Here is a 22,322-nt window from a genome sequence, read left to right as displayed (position 1 = left end):
AGTGTTGTAGCAGGCTGATCGGAAGTACAAGCAAGAGGGAAGGGTGAATCATGCCAAGATGGCAGCAGGTGAGGTGGAAGAGGTGTTGGACTCAGGATGGAATTTGGAGGTAGGGCCAGCACGTCTTTCAGATGGAGCGGGCCAGTGAAAGTGCTAGAAAACCTAGTCCTGTTTGAGATGATTGTTCCTGTCCGAGATGACTGCTCCTGTCCTACCCTAGCTTAGACTACTTGTTTTGAACCAAAATAGAATAACATCTAGTGCTATTTAAAAACATTAGAAATTTTAACTTTAACTTATTTAAGCAGAACAAAACAAATCCCTGCTCGCGGAGAAACTTCTGTTTGCTGCTTTTGCCTCTTAACCATAAAAATTTCATCCTGTCTTCTAAGACTGTTCTGATGGCTTTTGTTGTTTTTGATTACTGTGCTTTTTAAAGTGCTGGAAAGGTCACATTCGCAATGCTAGTTTATCTCTTTTCCAAGTGTTTTGACACTGTGGCTGTGTTTACCAAGCCCTTCCTGCAGTCAGACGTTTACACGGGGCTTTCTACAATTGGTCAGTTTCTTCGTATAAATGCTAATATAATCACAAGCATTTAGTGAGCACTGACTATATGCAAGGCCTTGTTTTAAGAATTTCATGTTTTAACTCATTTAGTCCTTCCAGCCACCCTTAATAATAAAAAGTGGGTACTCTTATTATTATTTTATAGATGAGGAAATTGAGGCAAAAAAAGAGGGTAAGTCATATGCCCAAGATCATACAGCTGGTAAGTGGTAAAGCCAGGTTTTGAACTGAGTCTGGCTGTAGAGCTCTGAGTTCCTAGCCACTATGTTATGCCACTTTTCTGTATAATTGAAGCTGTCACCTTCAGAAGTAGACTTGTTTCTCCTGCAAAAACCCCAGGGTACCACTAGGAGGCACTAAAACTGGGCAGGGCTTCCAGGAGTGGGACTGTTGGAGAGATGGCATAATCTAGAGGCTGAATGATCCAGCCCCGCTCCAGGAAGGCCTCCCATCTAAACCATCTGCCTTCTGCCAAGGTGGGAGGATAAACCCGCACCTAGGGAGCTGGCTGGTAAAAGTTGCCAATACCAGAGGAGTCTTGATGAAATGCCCCCACTTTTCCTCAAATCCTTTCTGCCTGCTACTCATAGTATTTGTGTTATACCCACCCACCTGCCACTTATCAAAGACTGGAGAAACCAAGGTTATTCAACAAGCCCTGAAGTAAATTCTAATTGCTCCCTACAGCCATCTGAGGCTGGTCTTTGGAAACGAGAGAGAGAGAGAGAGAGAGAGAGAGAGAGAGACAGAGAGAGAGAGAGAAAGAGAGAGAGAAAGAGAAAGAGAAAGATTAATTTATTTGTTGCCACATTATTTGCTTTAAAAATATTGATTGCTTCTCTTCAGAGTTTTATTAATAGAAGCAAAACAAGCCTGGGAACCACAATATTTTATTCTGTCTCTCTGCCTTCCACTGCTACCTTCAAAATGTCTTCTCTGAAGTTACTTGGTTTCTCAGTAACTAGCGTGAAAGTAACAGACCATCCTTCCTTCCTAACGATAGTAATAACAATGGATTTAGCAGAATTGAAGTTTATACAAGGAAATGCATTAAGATTTTAACTTAAATAATGAATTCTTCAGCAATGGCTATAAAGGCAGTAATTGTGATGATTTGTATGCTGTATGTTTAAACTAGTTATATATTTTAATTATATAAGAGGCATTTTTTGCTTTAATTTCCATAGGGTAATTTTCAATAGAGATTAACATGCATTGGAAGTGTTGAATATATCTAATTAAATTATTAATTTGTTCATTCAACTTTAGTTTTCAAAAAAAATGTTATTTTAAAATATTATATGATACATGTCAGGTATTTCTTGTGGTTAACTTTCAAATTTAAAACTACAGAGAAAAAAGAAATCCATATGTATAGTTTAACTCAGAATCCTACAAAAAGCTAAATTTAAAAAAAATTATCTTCAACCAATAATATAAATTTCTTCTTTATTAGGAGGATTTTGGTTAAATATTTAGCAGAAAGTAAGGGTGAATATGTATGAGATATAGATATGTCCTGAGCTAAAATCAAGTCCTTTAAAGATCAGAGGAATTAATGGCAGTTATGCGATCACAGGGATGAGTCTATCACCTCCCTCAGGGTTTGACCCATTGAGTTTTATTTTTCTCTTAGCAACTTTTCTGATTTTAATTTTCAAAGGACATCATTGAAACCATAGTACTGTTCATATCTGTGACTTTAAAATTTTTATTTACTTTTATGCATGGTTTAAAATTCACTTCATTTATTTAAAATTCAAAGATACAAAAGATCATTCATAAAAAGATATCTCCCTCTCCTTTCCTCCAGCCTTTACAAAAGTATACCATGTATATGAATATGGGCCAGATACCCTTTTAAAGTTATCTCACATGCAAGATGCTATGACTGTGTGAAGCCAGAGCCTACAGACTATTGCTGATCCCCCAGAAGTAGTAGCAGTGATTCTTTCATGGCCCTGGAGCTTCCTTTCTAAACTCTAATGTATTATTTAGTGTGGCTATTTGGGGATGAACAGCAGTATTTTCATAGAAAAGTATAGAAGAACAGATGAAATTACACAAGATGCACACATCTGGGTATTGGTGGGCATGTACTTTCAGTGGTGAGTTTACAAATAATCTAGATAGAGTTAAGTATCAGGTTAAGAGTCCTGGAATCTAAGCCTACACAGGTTCAGTCTTCTGCAGGAACTTGGGAATGTTGGGGTTCACCTAGGCCCCTAATGCTGGCAAGTACATCCACTTTCAGGAGACTAGAGGTGTAAGTTTCTCCTTGCATTCATCTCAGGTCATCACAGGCCTCGGAAGTTTCTCAGCAGAAGACGATTGCATAGATTGAATGTCTAGAAGGATAGGTGAAGTTGAACATCAGTCAGTGGAGCTAGATACTTGCTAAGATTCAGGAGGAGGATGAGGGAAGGCAAAACTTGTCACCTGAAGGGGAATTCTAGAATGTACTCATTCCACTCATGGCATTACCTTACCACCTTCATTTATCACCTTGTGTCAAACACAGACTTCTTGGTCAAGACCACTGTGCTGTAAGCTACCTGAGGGCGGGACTATGACTAATTCTCCTTTGTATACCCTGCCCCAGCACCTAACAATGTCTTCAGAATTGGAATGTTCAGTAAGTGGTTTAAACTTTTGAAACTGAATATTTCAAATAATCACAGATTACAGATGGTTAAAAACCAAGTCCTTGTCAGCCCAACTAGTGCCAAACAAAATCACTGTCCATGTCTCCTAAAGAAATGAAAGTTTTCTACTGTAGGTCTGGACTCAAAACTGTAAGGTGCACACTGTCTTTGATGTTGACCTATGTCCCAGCTTGTCCATGGTCATCACACACTAATGACCACTTGTGTGTGTGTTTCATCTAGAGGATCACACGGAATGGCATGCTAGGACCAAGGAATGAGTTTACCTGCTTATTTCACTTCTCCACTGTCATCCTACTCTGTTTCAGGAAGAATTTCTTTTACCTCTACTTACCCTACTAAGATGCCCCACGTGAGCCCCCAACTCCTTTGCTTGTCCCCTTCCCACTTTATTGTCTGTTTTCCTCTGTCAGATCCCTTCCTCCTCCAAACTGAACCTTCGTAGAATATACCAAATAACTCAATAAACCATTCAGGCTACTATAGCTCAATAAAAGAACACTTCCAGAATTTGCATTTTAATAGCAGTGGTTCAACCCAAAGTCTCCATTGGTGGAAACGTCACTATGATCTAGGTGACAGAAACGTTTTGAGAGCCTGTGGGAACCTCCAACAGCACCTTGTAGTAGCTTCTTCTGGTGCCTGTGTAATAGCACAATTTCCAGAAGCCTTGTTGATATCCAGCAAAGTGAAAAGAAAGCCCTCAGTTCCAGAGTTCTTACTTCTATTTTTTTTTTCCTTTTTTTTGAGACAGAGTCTTTTTCTTTTTCTGTCACCCAGGCTGGAGCACAGTGGTGCAATCTTAGCTCACTGCAACCTCTGCCTCCCAGGTTCAAGCGACTCTCCTGCCTCAGCCTCCTGAGTAGCTGGAACAACAGACATGTGCCACCAAGCCCAGCTATTTTTTTTTTTTTTTAGTAGAGACATGGTTTCACCATGTTGGCCATGCTCGTCTCGAACTCCTGGCCTCAAGCTATTCACCACCTCAGCCTCCCAAAGTGCTGGGATTACAGGTGTGAGCCACCATGCCCAGCCCTTACTTCTATTTCTAAATAGCAATGGCTTCCATTCTTCCAAGGACCTGAAACTTGCCCTAGGGGTGAGGGTCTTTTGTACATCTTATAAATGAGAACTTTCACTAGAATCAGACAGACAACATAGATCTCAACTCTGATTTTCCAGGGGTGAAGCTGTGGAGCAAGTGAGTTACCTCTCTGTTTTACTTTTTCGTCTGTAAAATGAGGCTACTAAAACATACATTCCAGGGTTGCTGGGAGAAAAAGACAAGACAAGGTGTGGATAACACTTGGCACCAAGGAAGCACACAATTCATGGGAGTCATTACTATCAGCCTCACCAAAGAGTTCATGATTTAGCAGGGGACACCAACAAATGTACAGTCAACAACATAAAATGCTAAGGGCTTGGGAGGCCAAGGCGGGTGGATCACGAGGTCAAGAGATCGAGACCATCCTGGTCAACATGGTGAAACCCCGTCTCTACTAAAAATACAAAAAATTAGCTGGGCATGGTGGCACGTGCCTGTAATCCCAGCTACTCAGGAGGCTGAGGCAGGAGAATTGCCTGAACCCAGGAGGCAGAGCTTGCAGTGAGCCAAGATCGCGCCATTGCACTCCAGCCTGGGTAACAAGAGCGAAACTCCGTCTCAAAAAAAAAAAAAAAGTGCTAAGGGCGTGGAGCAAGTGTTGAGTCTGAGCTCAGTACAAATTAATGAGCATCAGAGGCCCTAAAACATCCTTGACCACTCAATTCTATTTCACAGCCTTCTTGCACTTCGCCAACAAGCCAGCAACATGCTTCTGGTTGGCAGTCCTTATAAAAGAATTAACCTTCTGTAGTCAAGTCTGAAGCTCATACTGCTTACCACATGACAGCCAATAACACAGGGTATTGGGGCAAGGAAGATGACTTTATTTCACGGAGCCAGCAAACCTAGAAGATGGCCGACTGATGTACTAAAAAACTGTCTTAAGTTGATAGATTGTTAGGCTCCTTTTTTTTTTTTTTTTTTGAGACAATCTTGCTCTGTTGCCAGGCACCATGCTAGAGTACAGTGGCACTATCTCGGCTCACTGCAACCTCCGCCTCCCAGGTTCAAGCAATTCTCCTGCCTTAGCCTCCCAAGTAGCTGAGACTACAGGCGCGTGCCACCACACCCAGCTAATTTTTGTATTTTTTAGTAGAGAGGGGGTTTCACCATGTTGGTCAGGATGGTTTCGATCTCTTGACCTCGTAATCCACCAGCCTCAGCCTCCCAAAGTGCTGGGATTACAGGTGTGAGCCAATGCACCCGGCCTAGGCTCCTTTAATGTTAATGGAGAGGGGAATAGAGATGGGGCTAAGGTCCACAGGTGACTGGTGCATCAGCAGGGATCTGAGGAGGTTGCAGAACTTCTTTGTTCATGGTCAACTGCTTTCCAGATTGACCTTGTTTCCATAATCTTTAAGATGGCATTGTTATTTGCGTGCATACTTTCTGATCCCCTCAAGGGTCTGTTTCAAAAGAGAGATGGTCATTAGTTCTTAAGTTAAACTATAATCTAAATTCTTTCCGTAGTTAGCTTGGCCTCTGTGCAGGAATGAGCAAAGGCAGTTAGGTCATGAGGTTAGAAGCAAGATGGAGTCAGCTATGTGATATTTGTCCCACTGTTAAACGTCTCTGAAAGAACCTCGGGCTCCATGTTTGTAACAATGGAGAAATTAATGCCCGCATTCCTGGTCCTTTTGAAGGTGGAGGAAGATAATGGTTGAGAAACCCCTCATCTATAGTTGATCCTCAGTGAGTTTTTCCCTTTTCCTGTGACACTGCTTATGTATTTGGATAGTTCCAGCAGTGCATCACACATGGAGGAAAGGCAATGGAATGATCACAGATAGTTTGTTGATTTGGTGCTTTGTACATTCAGCCACAAATGGCACACTTTCAAGGCCATTGTTCTTGCCAACTACTTACTGAAGAGCTAGGTTATGAGCCTTTGGAACCCAGATCTGATAAGTATGGAGGAAAACTCCTCGAGGGAGATGAAGCTAGATTAGCAGAATATACTTTCTCCATTTGTCCCACATTTGATGCCAGCAGGCAAACCAGAGCCAGCTGGGCAGTGTACAATTCCCAGAAATGAGGAAAGGGTAGAATCACCTGTTCTTCCTCTAGCAAAACCAAGGCAAATGGAAGAGCTCAGAAATATATCAGCACCATTAGCAAGCGGCATCATAAGGCTGGAAATGTACTGGGGAAAATCACATTGCCGGCCAATACATAGCTGCCTGCTGGAGGAGAGAGTCTGCAGGCACGCCTCAGCCTGGACAAAGGCCTCCAGGGCCAGGGGCTGGGCTCTGCAGGAACTGGGCCCCAGGCACTGAGGTCTGAAAACCACCCCAACAAAGCATGTCTGTTTCCATCTGTGAGAGATGAAATGATATGGGTTTTGTGACTCACTAAACCACGGAGAAGGCCAAACAATTACGAAAGCAAGATGCCTGGCTGCTTCTAGCCACATGGAAGGGCCCTCAGACCTGAGCAGCTGTGTGCCACTTGTCAGGGGTCCTGCAGCAAAAGGAATAGTGAGGTTTAGATGCTTGTTATTGTTCATTGTTCAATTTTGGTTCTGTCTATTTATTTCTAATTCCGCAAACATTGTGATTAGTGATGTAGAAAGGAAATGTTCATTTGTGAGCAAAGTGTGTAGTAAAAATTCAATAGCGAGATTCTGAGGAAAAAAAAAACCCTAAAATAGGTAAAGAAACAGCAGTAACATGAGCTCCAAATATCTTGAGTTGTATTGTTAAGGTGAGAATCAATAATGTAAAGGAAATAACGTAAAAGGAATGCTTTGAAATCTAAGGCATAATCCAAGTGTGACAACCTAAAATGTTGTGGATTTCTTTTAAAGTAGAAATCACATGTAGCTTTGGGAAATCATCAACTGAAGTATAAGCTATGCTTACGGATTCCTGCCGTGTTATGACTAAGACTGATGATGTGAAGACGTGGCAAATACAGGTACAAATGTAAAACTTCCCACAGTGGGATTGCATGGGGATCTCCTTTTACAAAGTGGTCATTGATCGGGACTTTTTCACTAATATTCCTTTGGAAGCAATGAATTTTAGATAGGATATAATTATTGCACAATGTGATAGGTAGCTCTGATTATTCAAGCAGGTAGGGCATTATTTGGTGGCAAAGCATTAAGCTACTCTGGAATCTTCTGTGTAAGCAGGCAGCTGCTGTTGAGACTTTCTTTTCATGGGTTCATTTGCCTAACCAATGGCTAGCATTCAATGGGAGTAGGGGAATGACGCTGATCACTGTTAATGACAGTTGAAAATGAAATGCTTTAATGAATCTCATACTTGGACTTGGCTGCTGAGCCAGAGCCCTGTGCTTGAAGAGCTTAATCATGATGCCTCAAAATTTAGATCTTGACCCTGAACTGCTATGGCTTCCTCCCACCCTCAGTTTTGACTCCCACCCTCAGTTTTGAAAGAAACTTTAAATTCGATAGGGGATTCAACGCTTTACATGTTTTGTTATGCAAAATGGGAACAATAATGTCCTAACAATAGTTTTCTATATTGTTCTTTTCATTTAGGCAGTATAACTGGCATGATTACCAAAGTCATGTTATAATACAGGTACACAAATTAATTTCATCCCGGGGGACTTCACTGGAGGAAACAAAAGGGAGTCCCTGTTTGTGAAGACTATGATTTTGGTTTCTTTCTGAGTAAAGCACTGCTAATCTCTTTGGTGTACAGGAAAGTGTGGTATTGTGTTCTAAAACTCAGAAGCCACAGACTTTAATTTCCACTAATCTTATGACATCATTTTGAACTTCTGAGTTTCATTTCCCAACAATTTCATGTTTCTTAGTAGGTGGGGAGCCCGGACTTGAAAGGCATCAAAAGGAGCTAAATAGAATCAGAAACCTGCTAACTCACCAGCTTTCTAAAATTCAGAAAGTATCTTTAACTTGATTGCCAAACCTCCTTGATTGCCAAAGACTTGATGATCAAATGACTGGTTAATGAGTATTTTTTCAAACTGTTTACGTGATCATCAGAAATTGCTGTCCTGGCCAAAATTGTACACCTACCAAGAGGTGTTATCTAGAAAAACTTATTTTCATCTACTTGATGTGGACCTCAAATATTAAGGATGTTTCTAATATGTTCTAGTCTGGAGTCAGCAATACTTTTTGTAACCAGTCAGACAGTAAATATTTTTAGGCTTAGTGGGCCATATAGCCTCTGTCACAATTCCTCACCTCTGCCGTTGGCACACAAAAGCAGCCATAGACAATGCATTAGTGAATGAATGTGGCTGTGTTCCAATAATACTAGACTCTCTTAATGCCAAGTATTTATCTGCTTGAACAACACAAATTAATTTATCCCCAAATCTGTTTAACCTATTAACATTTTAGTCAATATTGCATTAATAATTTATAAATCTGTTGTCATGTTATACATGAATTTATCTGAACATTTGGTTAATCCATGAATATGTACTTAATACTACATCATGAATCTGTTATCAAGTCATACATGAATTTTTTAAAAAAACTTTCCTTACTTTATTATACTTGTAGTCAATAACAAACACATCTTAAAGCAGCAAGTATCTTAAGTTAACTATCTGTTGGGTTACATAGCAGATCCTCTCCCCTTTTCTTAACTCTTTCTGTTACAAGGATTTTTATGTTATTATAGTATTGGGAATTAAGTCTATTTATCCTGTCCCTATCTGTCTTCATATTAACCATATTCTGTTATAGCTTTGATATTTGCAGATAGAATAGTTCAAATTTTCCTGATTTGTTCTTAAACAACCTTCACTTCCTCATCCCCTTGAACATTTTATGCCTCCATCACTGAGTCTCTTCAGGCTTTGTGAATCCTTGAAGTGCAGTAACTAGGCTGGAACACAGTGTTCCAGGTTGATCACATCATCTCTTCCTAATGATGCCCTGTTGTACCTTTTGACTATGGCAAGGAATAAACAAAGTCAGACTCTTGAAAGTGGGGAAGAAATTGAGAAAGCTCAGAGAATTTAGGGGAGAGCAAAATGGACTACAGGAAAAGAAAACATTGACTTTTGCAAAATGCTCTAAGCTGGCTAAAAATGCATTCCATAATTCTTTAAACCTTAATTGTGACTACAATTAAGCTTTCTGGTGTGTTGGAATAAGAACAAAACTAACATCCGTCTTTGCATAGGAATAATCCTGCAGTAATTTAGAGTCAAGATCTCTAGTTAGGATGGGCACAGTGGCTCAGGCCTGTAGTCCCAGCACTCTGGGAGGCTGTGGCAGGTGGATCGCTTAAGCCCAAGTAGTTTGAGACCAGCCTGGGCAACAGTGAAACGCTGTCTCTACAAAAAATATAAAAAAATTAGATGGGCATGGTGGCACACACCTGTTGTCCTAGTTCGCTTGAGCCTGTAAGGTCGAAGCTGCAGTGAGTCGTGATTATGCCACTGCACTCCAGCCTAGGTGACAGAGTGAGACCTATCTCAAAAAAAAGAGGGAGAGATCTCTAGTTAGAGTTTGTCTCTGATCGATGTCAACCATGCAAGGAGTTTACACAAACCACATTCTTTCCGGGGGATGAGAAAATCTTGGATATAATTTAGCATAACGAGCTAAATAACTCTAGACTGAGCTTTGCTCCTTCTGATCTGGTCCTTCCTTACTTTTATTTCATAAGGGCTACCTGTCCTTTTCCTCAGTATTTTCCATTTCAGTTGAAGATGAGAAACAGTTTTCTGACATTGACATTGAGATGATGTTTCAGTTTTCTTGTTAGGCAATTTTTTTCACTGTCTAAGCTACTTATTTTTCAAGATTACTCATCTAGGAATGAAAATCAATCTACTTAGACCCAGTATTTGTGAACACTGAGCATATGTGTTGTGTTCTTAAACCTGTTCAATATGTACTAGGCTATAAATGTTCTGGCCTACAGCTGGAGGGCAGAATGACATGTCCTAGTTCAATATCATCTTCTAACAGGAATGCTACTGATGTAGTTTTCTGCACTGAGATAGGATCTTTTCTTCTTCTATTGCCTATTACCCTGCAGGCAAAATAGAGAACATAAAAAGTCACCATCTTTGGTATGTTCTTCTTTTAGGGCTTTTTCTTTCTCCCAACACAACCCCCATAGTTCTTACTTGCTAGATGTGTGTTCCAGGATTCAGTTCATCACAGCCCAGTCTTCAAACATTCAATTTCATTGTTTCCTGAGAGTTGAGATTTTTATACAGATGTAGAAGGGATACTCTGCTTGTTTTAAAATGGTTCTATCTGGCAGAGCAATAGCCAAACAGTTTTTAGGAAAGGAATGAACTGTCTCTTTACTTTATTTGAAGAAGCCAACAATTTGGTTTTGTTTCCAACAGCAAATAATATATTGGCAGAATAATTGTAATTCACAGTGACATGGGTAATGTTAGTCGTAACATGTCTTCCAAGTTTCTGACTATGGGCTAACTGTAGGTCTTAGAGTTTGGTATTATCTAGAATTTGCCTTTTCCCTCCTCCCCTACCTCTTATCTTTTAGCATAGTTGAAGATTGGAACTTCTTCCCAGAAATCTAATAAATATCTTCTTAAGTCCTTTCCGGTTTTAAGATTTTTATCATTCTACATTTTTTTCCCATGAATCTTGGTTGAATTTCTCATTTAATAAAGTCCAAGTTAGTATGAACAACTAACATGTTTCCCTATTTTACATACATACAGAAATTCAAACACATAATGAACACTCTTGGCAGCCTGTAGCATTTGTAAGTGCTCTCTCACCAAGAAAATTCTTTAACAAATAACCAAGTGTCCTGGGGAAGAAGGGTGGCAGGAAACTTGTTATGTTTGTGTGACTTTCTTCAAAGGGTGATTAAGTGTATGTCTCCAATGATGTGGTGTTATCATCTTTGAGTATCACTTGAATTCAAGTCAATATTTATTGAGACCCTATGATGTATCAGGTGCCTTACTAGAAAGACAACATAGAGATGCATAAGAAATGATCTTTGATAGTGGGTAATTTGAGGTCTTTCTTCTGCCGCTACCATTGTCATGTATAAGGCTGACAGGTTGAGTCTTTGGAATTTGTGAAGATTCTCCCAGGTTGTTCAAAAAATCTTTTGATTCTCACAAATGTATTTTTTTCTATTTCTTAGAATTATGTTCTTTATGGCTACTAAGAAATCCTTTGATTCTGGAATTAGATTGCATTATTCCACTGGGGTATAGGATTGTTAAGGTAGGCGTGTCTTGGAATAATAATACTAAATAACTTAGACGCTAAGGCTGAATCTTCAGCACAGCTCTTAAGGTATTCTGTAAGTACCCTCTTCCACTTGTTAGAAATCCCAAAGCCTGCTCCCTTAGGAAAGAGGCCCTTCCTCATCATGAGTTGCAAGACATAGCTAAACAACCCATCTTCTCACTTGAGTATTACATACTCTCAAGCCAGGATACTTTCCAACTCAGGAGTAAGATAACATTACATTCTGATCTTCGTGTGTGTGTGTGTGTGTGTGTGTGTGTGTGTGTGTTGTTTTGTTTTCTTTTGAGACAGAAATTTTGGTCTTGTCACCCAGGCTGGAATGCAATGGCACAACATTCTGATCTTCTTTTGAGAGAAAAGTTTTATACAATTAGCTTTTGAAATACACATTCTTTTAAGTACCATGAATACATTGCCCCATACAACAATATTTCTAAGAAACACACATGTCCTTCCCGTGATTATTTTTCTTGTTACCACCAATAAAAATTAGAGCTGTGTTGTTTTTGTTGCTGGGTTGTTTTATTTGTTTGTTTGTTTGCTTTTTTAGTGACTACTGTGACCCTCAAAAAAATCAGTCTGACTTTCTCAATCTTGATTTGCAACACCAAGGATACCAAACAAAGATAATGGTTCAATGAGGGAAAGCTCAACCACCTGCCAAAAATATTGAGTACAGTAATGCTGAGCTTTTGGTAAAGGCTCAAAATTCTCGTGCTTTCTCACTAAATGAAAAGAAGAACTTTGCTACTAGGAAACCATATTCAAGAAATAAGTTAGTCTCATTAATACTTTGCTTCTTTTCTATGAAATATTGCTCTGTAATGCAAGTTTGACAAGTTACTAGCAAAACTATGTTAGATGAACACAGAGACCCATCAGATCTGTATTAACACCTCCAACCACTGGAGTTTCATTAAGTAGGTTTCTCTACCCCTCTACTTCAGATCACAGATGAGAAGAATGACGTTGGGTCCAAAGTTCTGGCATGAAAAATGATGTCTGCCTTCCGGTGATGATTTCAAATTCAGGGTAATAATTCCATCTATCTTTCCCTGGCCATGGTAGAAAACTCAAGAAATCTTGGTTCCTTGTTTCTTTTCTTCCATCCAGTTGGTCTTTCTAATTACACACTCAACACAATGTTCTGCTGAGCAAGACACCTGCTGTACCACTATCACCCCGATATAACCAGATATTTAAAGGTACCTAAAGAAGTTTAGCCATATTTTGCCAAGATCACAAGTTTTATAGCATAAGAATCCATCCATTTCTCTACTGCCTGTAGAAAAGGACAGCTCAGTCTTCTGAAAGAATTGTTCTCAAGCAAGAAAGCATTGGAGGTAACATGTCGACAAGGTGGCCTGGTGATTGCTGTTTCTTTCAGAGCCAGATGAAGGAAATGGCCATCTCAGACATTCTCCTCTCCCCAGTGTCCTATGGGAACAAGATTTATCCAGACACAGCTGACCACGAGAAGTAATCAGGGATTTATAACCTGTCTAAGAACAAGCCCAGTGATGGGGTCATTATGCAACATGCCCCCATTTGATTGTCAGAGGACAGATACTCTATTAACAAAGGAATCTGCACTGATATTTTCAAGGACATATAATGGAATTGCCACTTGAATATTTTTCCAGGCTTTCAAAGCAGTGTAAGAATGGCCTAAGGCTAAATTACTTTCATGTCTTTAGTGAGTCATTATATTACTGACAATAAAGTATGTTATAACTTTACTTTAAGATGCCCTCACATATTTTTCAAAAGCAGAAAGGAGACATATTATGATCACCATTCTTAAGAGACTTAATGAGAAAACATTAATTTAATCTCTCGGTTACTTAAAAATAACTGTTGCTCACCCACTATGTACCAGGCTCTATACCAGTCACCAATATGAAAAGGTGACTATTCTCCGCTTTCTCTAAGCACAGTCTGATGGAGGAGACAGAGAGAATGTAGCCACTGCCAGAAGGGGGAGCAGTTAATGAACAAGTAAGCAGTGAGTGGGGAGGGGATTCTGTGAGAGAAAATAGTACAAAGAGTGAGTTGCACATCCCTGATATTTTGGGCAATTGCAAATAGTCTGATGAGCAAAACACAAGGAGAAGAAGTGACAGCAAGTATGGAAAATGTAGGTGGGTGTCAGATTGTAAAAAGCCTTTAGTACTGTGCTAAATGGTTTGATCTGTGAATCAGGTAGAGGACTCGACTCAGGTCTCTTGACTCGGCTAGATTGCATTTGCCCTTCCAAACGCTAATGGACACCACACTGAATTTGATCAAAGATCTCTCAATGGAAATATGTAAATTGCCTGTAAGAAGCAATTGGTAGGTTCTCTTACTATCATCTCCCTCTCACAGGTAAGGAAACTGAATTATAAAGAACTCGAGTAACTTGTCCAAGGTCACATATCTAGTTAGGTGATCCCAGACAATCTGACTCCAGAGTGTCTAGTCCTAAATACAACACGTTAGCCTCTCTTTATCTAGAGGTCTTTATGCATTTGTCTGCATTCTACTGATGCTGTCATTGGTGAGTAAAGATTGCCCTCCAGAATAGGTTAGATATTGCTCAGTCCGAAACTGAAAGATTAATATCTACAATAACAGAGGTCTTGGGGTCAAGGAGTCAAGGGAATTCATCCTATCATGTCTTCAAATCCCCTTTTATTTACCAATTTATGGCAATTTGATACCAGATATCTGGAACCAAGCAGCCTCACCCTGTTAAGGGTAAGAAAAGAGTACTAAAAGTATCTCCAAAAATATTAAAGGTTTTGACTGAGACCTCTGAGATGCTCCAAAGATTGCAATTGTGCTAACTACCCAAGTTAATGGCTGTCAATCTAAGAGAGTTATTATGTGCCTGGTAAGTATTCGTTGTTTTTTTTTTTTTTTTTTAAGTCTTCATGGAGAAAATGGAAAAGACATTGGAGTGTCCAGTGAAGCCAGAGCAGGACAGACATGTCCTGCAAATGTTTCTTTAGATGCATTGATATTTATAACATCCAAACAGGCCTTAAGGCTGTCTTCTTACTTTATACTCACCAAAGGGGTAAGATATCATTTTCCTTGGACACACAAATAATAAATGTACTCTCACAACATCACTTGAACATTGTGGTTTTACAAATATACTATGTTTTAAATAGCTGTAGCCCTCAAATTCCTTACTAGAGATCAATATGTGTTGGAATTTCAACGTCAAAGATTTATTGTGTGGGAAGAGGAGGAGGAGGAGTTACTCCGAAGGCTAGAACCAGTGTGTATACCATACTAACAACTCTGCATGCATTATTACTTTTAATCTTCATAATTTTGAGTCCTATCTTTATTGTCACCATTTAATGAAGAAGCTAGGGTTCAGGGGGATTAAGTGACTTGCCCAAAGTTACACAGCTTGGTAGAGAGAATTTGCCACTGAACCTGTGGGTTAAGCCAAAGAATTTGCTAGTGCCATGCAGTTAAAAATTGAAAGGAAAAAGCAGAGCCTTATGAATAGAGTCCTGAGGAAGAAGGATGAACAATCTGCAGATGAAGTACTCAGTAAAGGAAAGATCTGGGTTTGAATTCTAAACCTGCTTCCATTCATCTGTGTGATCTTGGGCAAATCTGTTAACTCTTTAAACCACTGGTATAAAATGGGACTGATGCTATTTGGTCTGCTATCTTACAGGGGAGGGTACCATCAGACCAGGCATACCTAGGGTCTCTCTGACCTGGAAAGCCCTATGTAAGACATGGCACCATTCTTAGTGTTAGAATTGAAACTACGTCCCTAGTGTCCTGACACCTCACAGCAATACCCAGAAATCCTGGGCTCTTCCTTCAATCCCATACTCCTTCCTCAGCTGCCAGGACAGCTTGGTTAAGAAAAGTCTTGTTCCTAGAGAAAGAGAGAGAGATGTCCATGAAATTATCTCTATTTCCTTGCAGTTTCACATTAAATGAAATTAGGGTGCACTTCACAAAGAATATATATTTGAAAGCCCTCCCACTGGCTGCTGGGCAAAGCAATTGTCAGTCAACAACCCAGGTTGATTGAGTCTCTGCCCTCAGAGTTTTTATATTCTGAGAATGACTAGCTTCCTTCTCTCATCCTAGAGCAAGCAGGGCTTTCAGAGGGCAGGTTCTGGGGCAGCGTGAATTGGTAGAATTGATTTGCTTTTGTGTCCAAAGTCACGACTATCAGAAGAGCTGCCATTTACCAGCTACCTCCTTAATACTTGGTGTATAGGACAGGCATGTTAACTATATTATTTCCAAACCACTGAAGTCTGTACGGTATTTTTTTAGGTGAACTTTTTATTTATTAAAGTTGACTCAAAAGAGATCTAAGTAGCACTTCTCAATCCTGGCTGCATATTAGAATTATGGAAGTAGGAGGAGTTTGGTTTAAAAATAAAATCTTAACCGAACTAATTTATGCACATACTCCCAGATATTCTCATTTAACTGTTTATGTTGAGCATGAACATAAGTATTTTTGAAAGAAATCTCTAAGTGACTGTAATATGCCCCAAAACTTAAGATGATTTCTATACGAAATTTCTTTAAAAAATTTAAAAAGTTGTCTAAGAGCTTTATCCTAAAAAGCACCAGGCCCACTGATACAAATTCCTTTCACAATGCAACTCCCATAGTGGATGTGATCTCTTTTTTTTTATTATTGTACTTTAGGTTCTGGTACATGTGCAGGTCATGCAGAATTGTTGCATAGGTACATACATGGCAAGGTGGTTTGCCACCTCCATCCCCCCATTGTACAGTATTTTTATCCCCCATTTACAAAGGAAGAAAGCGAGGCTCTGTGAGACATGCCAGAAAGAACATGGCTCTAAACAGTCAGCTCATTCCAAAGTGCTACTTTGTCCAGCTCTACCCCTTTTCTGTTGGCAATCATCGGAGCCACTCAAGGCTTGGAGGATCATGCTGGCAAAAAGGAAATCTTGTATTTTCTAAAACTCACACCCACACTTTGGAGGAGCCAAAACTGAGATCAATCCCAATTCCCATTCTTTTCTTTGTGACAGTTAATCAGAGGATTTTTTTTCTTATCAGTCCTGAGTTTCTATTTAGTTGTGATAATAAATACATTTTTTGAATTTTCGATATCTTGGGGTAAAATTTGGAATCTATGGAGGAAAAGAGAGCAACAAAATGTTATGGAAATTAAAATATATAAACTATTAATTTTCTCTCTCCTCTACAGATGTACAATCACTTTATCTGGGGATATCAAGTAGGTTATATTGTTACCATAGTACTCATTTAATAATCAGATTTTATTTAGAGAACTATAAAAGATAAAACGTAAGGGGAAAACATTTTAGATGATGGATTTTTTTTTTCCAATTTCCAATTTTTGAAGAAAGATGTGTTTTAAAAAACTTTTAGGCCAGGTGCAGTAGCTCACGCTTGTAATCCCAGCACTTTGGAAGGCCGAGGTGGGCAGATCACAAGATTAGGATTTCAAGACCAGCCTGGCCAACATGGTGAAACCCTGTCTCTACTAAAAATACAAAAATTAGCCAGGCCTGGGGGTAGGCACCTGTATTCCCAGCTACTTGGAAGGCTGATGCAGGAGAATTGCTTGAACCCAGAAGGTGGAGGTTGCAATGAGCCGAGATCACGCCACTGCACTCCAGCCTGGGTGACAGAGCAAGACTCCATCTCAAAAAATAAAAAATAAAAAACTTTTAAAGAATTTCTCCCACATTTCACTCCCTTTAAGGTAAATTGATAGCTGTGAAAATGACACCTTGGAAGCATTTCTGTCACAATCATAGGAGATAGTGAGAATTATCAATATTCTTAGCCATATAGCGTCATAAAGTAGATCATAGCTGTTTCTTTCAGAAAATGGCGTTTGTTTTTCAATCAGGTGTATTGTCTGTCTCACAATCTAACTGCTTTCACATCTGGAATATCTTAACTGAAAATGTCCACAGCATTACACAGCCTGGCTCAGGGGGAGAAAAGAACTAGGGTACACATCGAATTCTGTCTCTCACTCAGCTGATCTGCATTTCTCCTATAGCATTTCCTTATGCTTAAGAAAAGCTCGTAGATTTGGGAACTGCTTGAGCCTCTGTAACCTTCTGGTGAAGTTAAGCTCAGAGCTGCATTTCTATGCATTTTTCCTTGTCTTTCCTGCTTTGGAGGAGAAGCCCTGCAAGAGCTTCCTGCCAAGGGACCTGCTTTCTCAGCAGCCAGCTCCAGACAGCCAGAAATCCATCTTCAGCTCCTTTGAACTTGGCTGTTGTTAATCATGCTGTGGTTGTGCTGTGGTTGTCCTTTAAGAGCAAAGGCTTCACGGGAGCAGATCAGTGGCTCTGGGGAGGGTTTCAGTTTCTTGTTGTAGGCGGATCATCGGCTAACAGCTTACTGAGAGAGAGTTGAGGACATGTGGCTAAAACGCTGTCAGAGCTGCTGTGAACACGGTCCAAGTGACCAATTTTGTGACCCAAACCAGAACGACATTAAGTGTTTTCTAGTGGTGAAGGAGCAGAGAGAAAAAGAGAGAACAAAGACCAAGTGGTGGAAACCAAAATATATATATATATATATATATATATATATTTCAGCAGCTAACATACTTTTCTGTTTAGAGGTCTGGTATCTCCTATTTAACCACAAATTACAAAACATAAGATCAAATAAGATTAAATGTCCTGTTTGCTAAATAGCAGAGCAAGGAAACAAAGGTCAGGAATTCAGACTCTTACATCTGAGGAAAGAGAGAGGCAAAGAGACGACACTGGAAATGCCAATGTCCTTTCAATGAGATAGAAAAAGGCTGCTGTAGGCATCCTCAGAAGCTTGCCTTTTGTCCGGTGCCATGGAACCACGGAAGGCGCTCTGCTTTGCAGCTTCACTAGGAACTGGGGGAACGCTCCGTAGAGTCAAGGGCATGTTATAATAAAGTGCTCCATTTGTTTACTTTGGCAAGCGGAAGATGACTTTACTAAGTGATACTCTGCTAGGGCTCAGGGCCAGCACCACTGGAGTAGGAAAAGGGGGCCTTCCTGGGGCGAGGCTTCTCAATCTTCCTGCCCTCAGCATTGCACTCGGAGCGGCCCTGAGATGTCAACAAAAGGATGATGAACTGAGTCAGCAGTGTTAGCAACTGGCTGAAGTAGAGTGGAGCTGCCCAGAATGCTGCCCTGTCACTGGGGAATCTAGAGGAGGCTGAAAGGTATTGTTACAGGGATTGAAGGGCTGGGCTGGCTGGAGGAACGATGCCATCGGCATCTACATGGCAATACTCCAGGACAGTTCCGCCTTTGTCAGGGCAGGCATCACAGGCGGTTTTCCCTCTAACCAGGATGGGTGTCGCTCCTTAAGCTTGCCAGTCTCACCTCTCCTCATGCCATTGCATGTCTAAGGCATGCCCTCAGGGGACAGTGCCGATCCAGGGTGGCAAACCCAACTGGGGAGAAAACCCTGAACCGCATCCTCTCAGAGCTCTGCTGCAGTTGGAACTGTACTGAGGTGCATGCTCTGAGCAGCAGTCGCTGGTCGGGGAGGCTTCCGGGCTGGAGTGGGTCTCAGCCGTAACCTGAGGGTCCTCTCTTGGGGATGCTGCCAGTTAATTGGCTCATCTTCAGCCTCCGCCAAAACTTAGGCCTGTAGGTCCATCAATTACTATATCAGCCTCAAGGACTAAACAGGTGGAGGAAGGACTAGTGTGAGTGAAGGAAGCAGCAGAGCTGAGGAGTGTGCTGGCACTTGTACAAACCCAGCAAGAATGACATCTGGCTGAGTCTCAGTCATTCACCTGAGCACCAGTCAGGGGTCATTCCCAGATCTGAGCAATGAGGGAAACCTCCCATGGTGGGGAAGCCCACACTTGGGTAGACCTAGGGGAGCCGCCAGAAAGAAAGGAGTTGACCCTGTAGTTGATTAAGGTTCAGAGAAAGAAAAACAAAAACAGATAATGATCATAGTTTCAGACACTCCCAGTGAGCCTGTGACCTCCCCCCAATCCTATAGCCAAGCACATGGATGGAGCTGGCCTCACTTTCCCATTCTCCCACTTGTGACTTTTGATTCCACATCATGGCTAATATCCTTGGCAAACTGGATTAAACCTTGAACTTAAAAATTAAAATAAAATAAAATAAAAAACAGTTGGGGACAGGAGAAAATGGTTTCCAAGAATCTATACTTCTCTACCCTGAAATGGAGCGAATATTGAGCTCCCCTCAAAATTCACATATTAAAATCCTAACCCCCAATATAATGGAGCCTTTGGGAGGCTTCATGAATGAGATTAGTGCCCTTACAAAAGGATTCCCAGAGAGCTCTCTCACCTTTTTCCACCATGTGAGGTTACAATAGGAAGTCAGCAGTGTGCAAACCAGAAGAAAGCCCCAACCAGAACCTGACTATGCTGCCACCCTGACCTCAGAATTCCAACCTCCAAAACTGTGAGAAGTTATGTGGTTTATAAGGCACCTAGTCTAAAGCACTTTATTATAGCACTGACCTGATTAAGACACTCCTGAGGCCCATTCCTTCAGGAAAGGTCTTGATTAGCCTTCACCTAGCCCAGTTTGCAAACACACTGACGTGTGCTTCCCATGGCAATCTTCACATAGCAGCCTGGGAGACAGAGGAGGGGATTCTAGCTGGAGCAATCTTCCCAAGCAGGCAGTTCCTGCTAGCCAAGCTTCATGTCCTACTTTTGTTCATTGAAGATCCCAGTCTGTCCCCTACCTAATCCCCTGGCGGATGGACTCAGGCTTTTGAGAATTCCTCAAAGAATCGCAGTTGGCCTTATGGATCCCAAAATGTACCTGCTCTCCTAGAAGCCCCCTTCTCTAACGACGTCCAGATTCTGAGTCCGCCAACAGTGCATGCATGAGAATCTTTCATAAAATGGGACTATTTTGTATTCCCTTTACTTTTTTTAATATTATTTCCCCTCTTAACTCCCTTTCCTTTTATCTTACCATACACATTTGTCACCTCCCTGCCTGGAAAGCCTACTGTCAGCTCCCTGCCTCTTCACAGCTTACAGGATTGAGTCCAAACTTGCCAGCTTGACCTTTCATGGAGTGCAGGTTTAGTACAGGACTGCTAAACACAGTGTCAGAATGAACCATTCTCCTGGTCTTTACCATTGCAAATATTTCTCTTTATTTTATTTTATTTAGGGAGAGCCGGTATTTCATAAGAGTTGATGGACTACTTTTCTTACAAACTTGAGAATTCGTATTTTTGTTCAAAATTAGTTTTTACATTTTGTTTAGAGCCTGTTAAAGATTGAGGTCCTGTCTCTGCCCCTTCTACTCCCAGCCAAACCCAATAGACACGTGTGAGCAAGTTGTCCCCTGACCCCAAGCTCCAGCCCCTGGAACCATCTGACACAAAATGTGTCCTTGCATTTTCCAGCAAGGAATTGCCTTGCCTACAAAAATACTCTGTACTTTACTATGCAGATCAATGATTAACAGTGGGCTGTACCTTTCACCAGGTTGTAAAAGGATGACTGGGTAGAGCCACAGCATTCTCCTTGTCAGTGTAGGAAATGCAGAGGAGGATGTTACCTCTGGCCACTTGCCTCTAAGACTCCTAACAAAGATGAGGCAGGCTCCAGCCAGAAGCGTGGGTGACGTGTCCAACTGCCTGAAGGTCACAGGTGAGAGACTCAGGCCCCCTTCGTCTTTTCTCTGTCCGTTCTGATTCTCACCTTTCAATGCCTCTCACCTACGATTGGGAATGGTCAGGGTGGGGTGTGTTTGGGGTATCAATGGTGGTAAAAAGGGTCTTATGGGCAAGGCCATGTTGAATAGGAGATCAGCACGGAGACCACACGTTAGGCCCCAGGAGTTCCAGGGAGACAGTGTTGTCCAGGCCTGGGATCGAAGATCAAGAGGGCGGCTCAGTAACACACTGGCCCGGTCACATGACAGACCAGTCCTTGGAGTGAACTGGGAGACAAGGAGGCTGCTTTGGCGTGGAGCTGAGAACATCTCCCGATCTCACTGGAAGGCAGAGAGAAGCCGACAGGGAACCCGCCACAGCCTGTGCCAGGGTGACATCAGGGTGAGTTGAGATGACTTCTTTAACAAACTTCATTTTTTGCAGCAGTCTTAGGTTTACAGAAAAATTGAACAGAAAGTACAGACGGTTCCTATTATACTCGTTTTCCCCCACAGAGTTTCTTCTATTACTAACATCTTACGTTCATGTGGTATATTTATCATGATGAACCAATGTTGATATATCATTATTAACTAACAAGTCCGGAGTTTGCATTTGGGTTTACTTTTTGAGTCGTATGGTTCTATGAGTTTTAACAAATGTAGAATGATACTTATCTATCATTACCGCATCATACAGAATAGTTTCACTTCCCTAAAGTCACCCTCCCTTCCTTCCTGCAAATCCCTGACAACTGCTGATTTTTTTTACTGTCTCTATACTTGTGCCTTTTCTGAAATTTCATATACTTGGAATCATGCAGAATGTAGTCGTGTCTGACTGCTTCTTTCACTTAGCAATATGCTTTTAAGGTCCTTCCATGTCTTTCCAGGGCTTGGTAGCTTCTCTCTTTTTAGCACTTAGTAACACTCCATTGTATGGGTGTACTACAGTCTGTTTATCCATTTGTGCAGACTTTCCATCACGATAGAAGGCATAAGCAATGGAAAGGGTGGATGAAGGGAAAATGGCCAGAACGTAGGACAAAATAGAAGCAAGAGGAGGAAGGTTTTGGAGAAGTGGGAAAACAAGCTAGAGAGATGGGCACAGAGGC

At 41.0% G+C, this 22,322-nt stretch overlaps 1 protein-coding gene across 2 annotated transcripts in view; it reads left to right on the top strand.

Moving 5' to 3' along the window:
- Nucleotides 1-22,322, top strand: part of PRLR (prolactin receptor) — a 156,118-nt gene that overhangs the window by 10,993 nt on the left and 122,803 nt on the right. Inside the window, exons 1-3 of one of the 2 annotated variants that reach the window (XM_012459968.3) lie at nt 18,739-18,755; nt 21,039-21,203; nt 21,478-21,610. The exons of the other annotated variant lie outside the window; for it this stretch is intronic. The gene's annotated coding sequence lies outside the window, so the exon portion shown is untranslated. Of the gene's footprint in view, nt 1-18,738; nt 18,756-21,038; nt 21,204-21,477; nt 21,611-22,322 lie in introns of those variants that run through there. 2 annotated transcript variants of the gene reach the window in all.

The sequence above is a fragment of the Aotus nancymaae genome, unplaced genomic scaffold (assembly GCF_030222135.1).
Source record: "Aotus nancymaae isolate 86718 unplaced genomic scaffold, 86718_ANA_hifiasm-v0.15.2.pri h1tg000014l, whole genome shotgun sequence".
Lineage (NCBI taxonomy): Eukaryota > Metazoa > Chordata > Mammalia > Primates > Aotidae > Aotus > Aotus nancymaae.
Note: the sequence above shows the minus strand (reverse complement) of the source record. Positions and strands in the feature narration are given on the sequence as shown.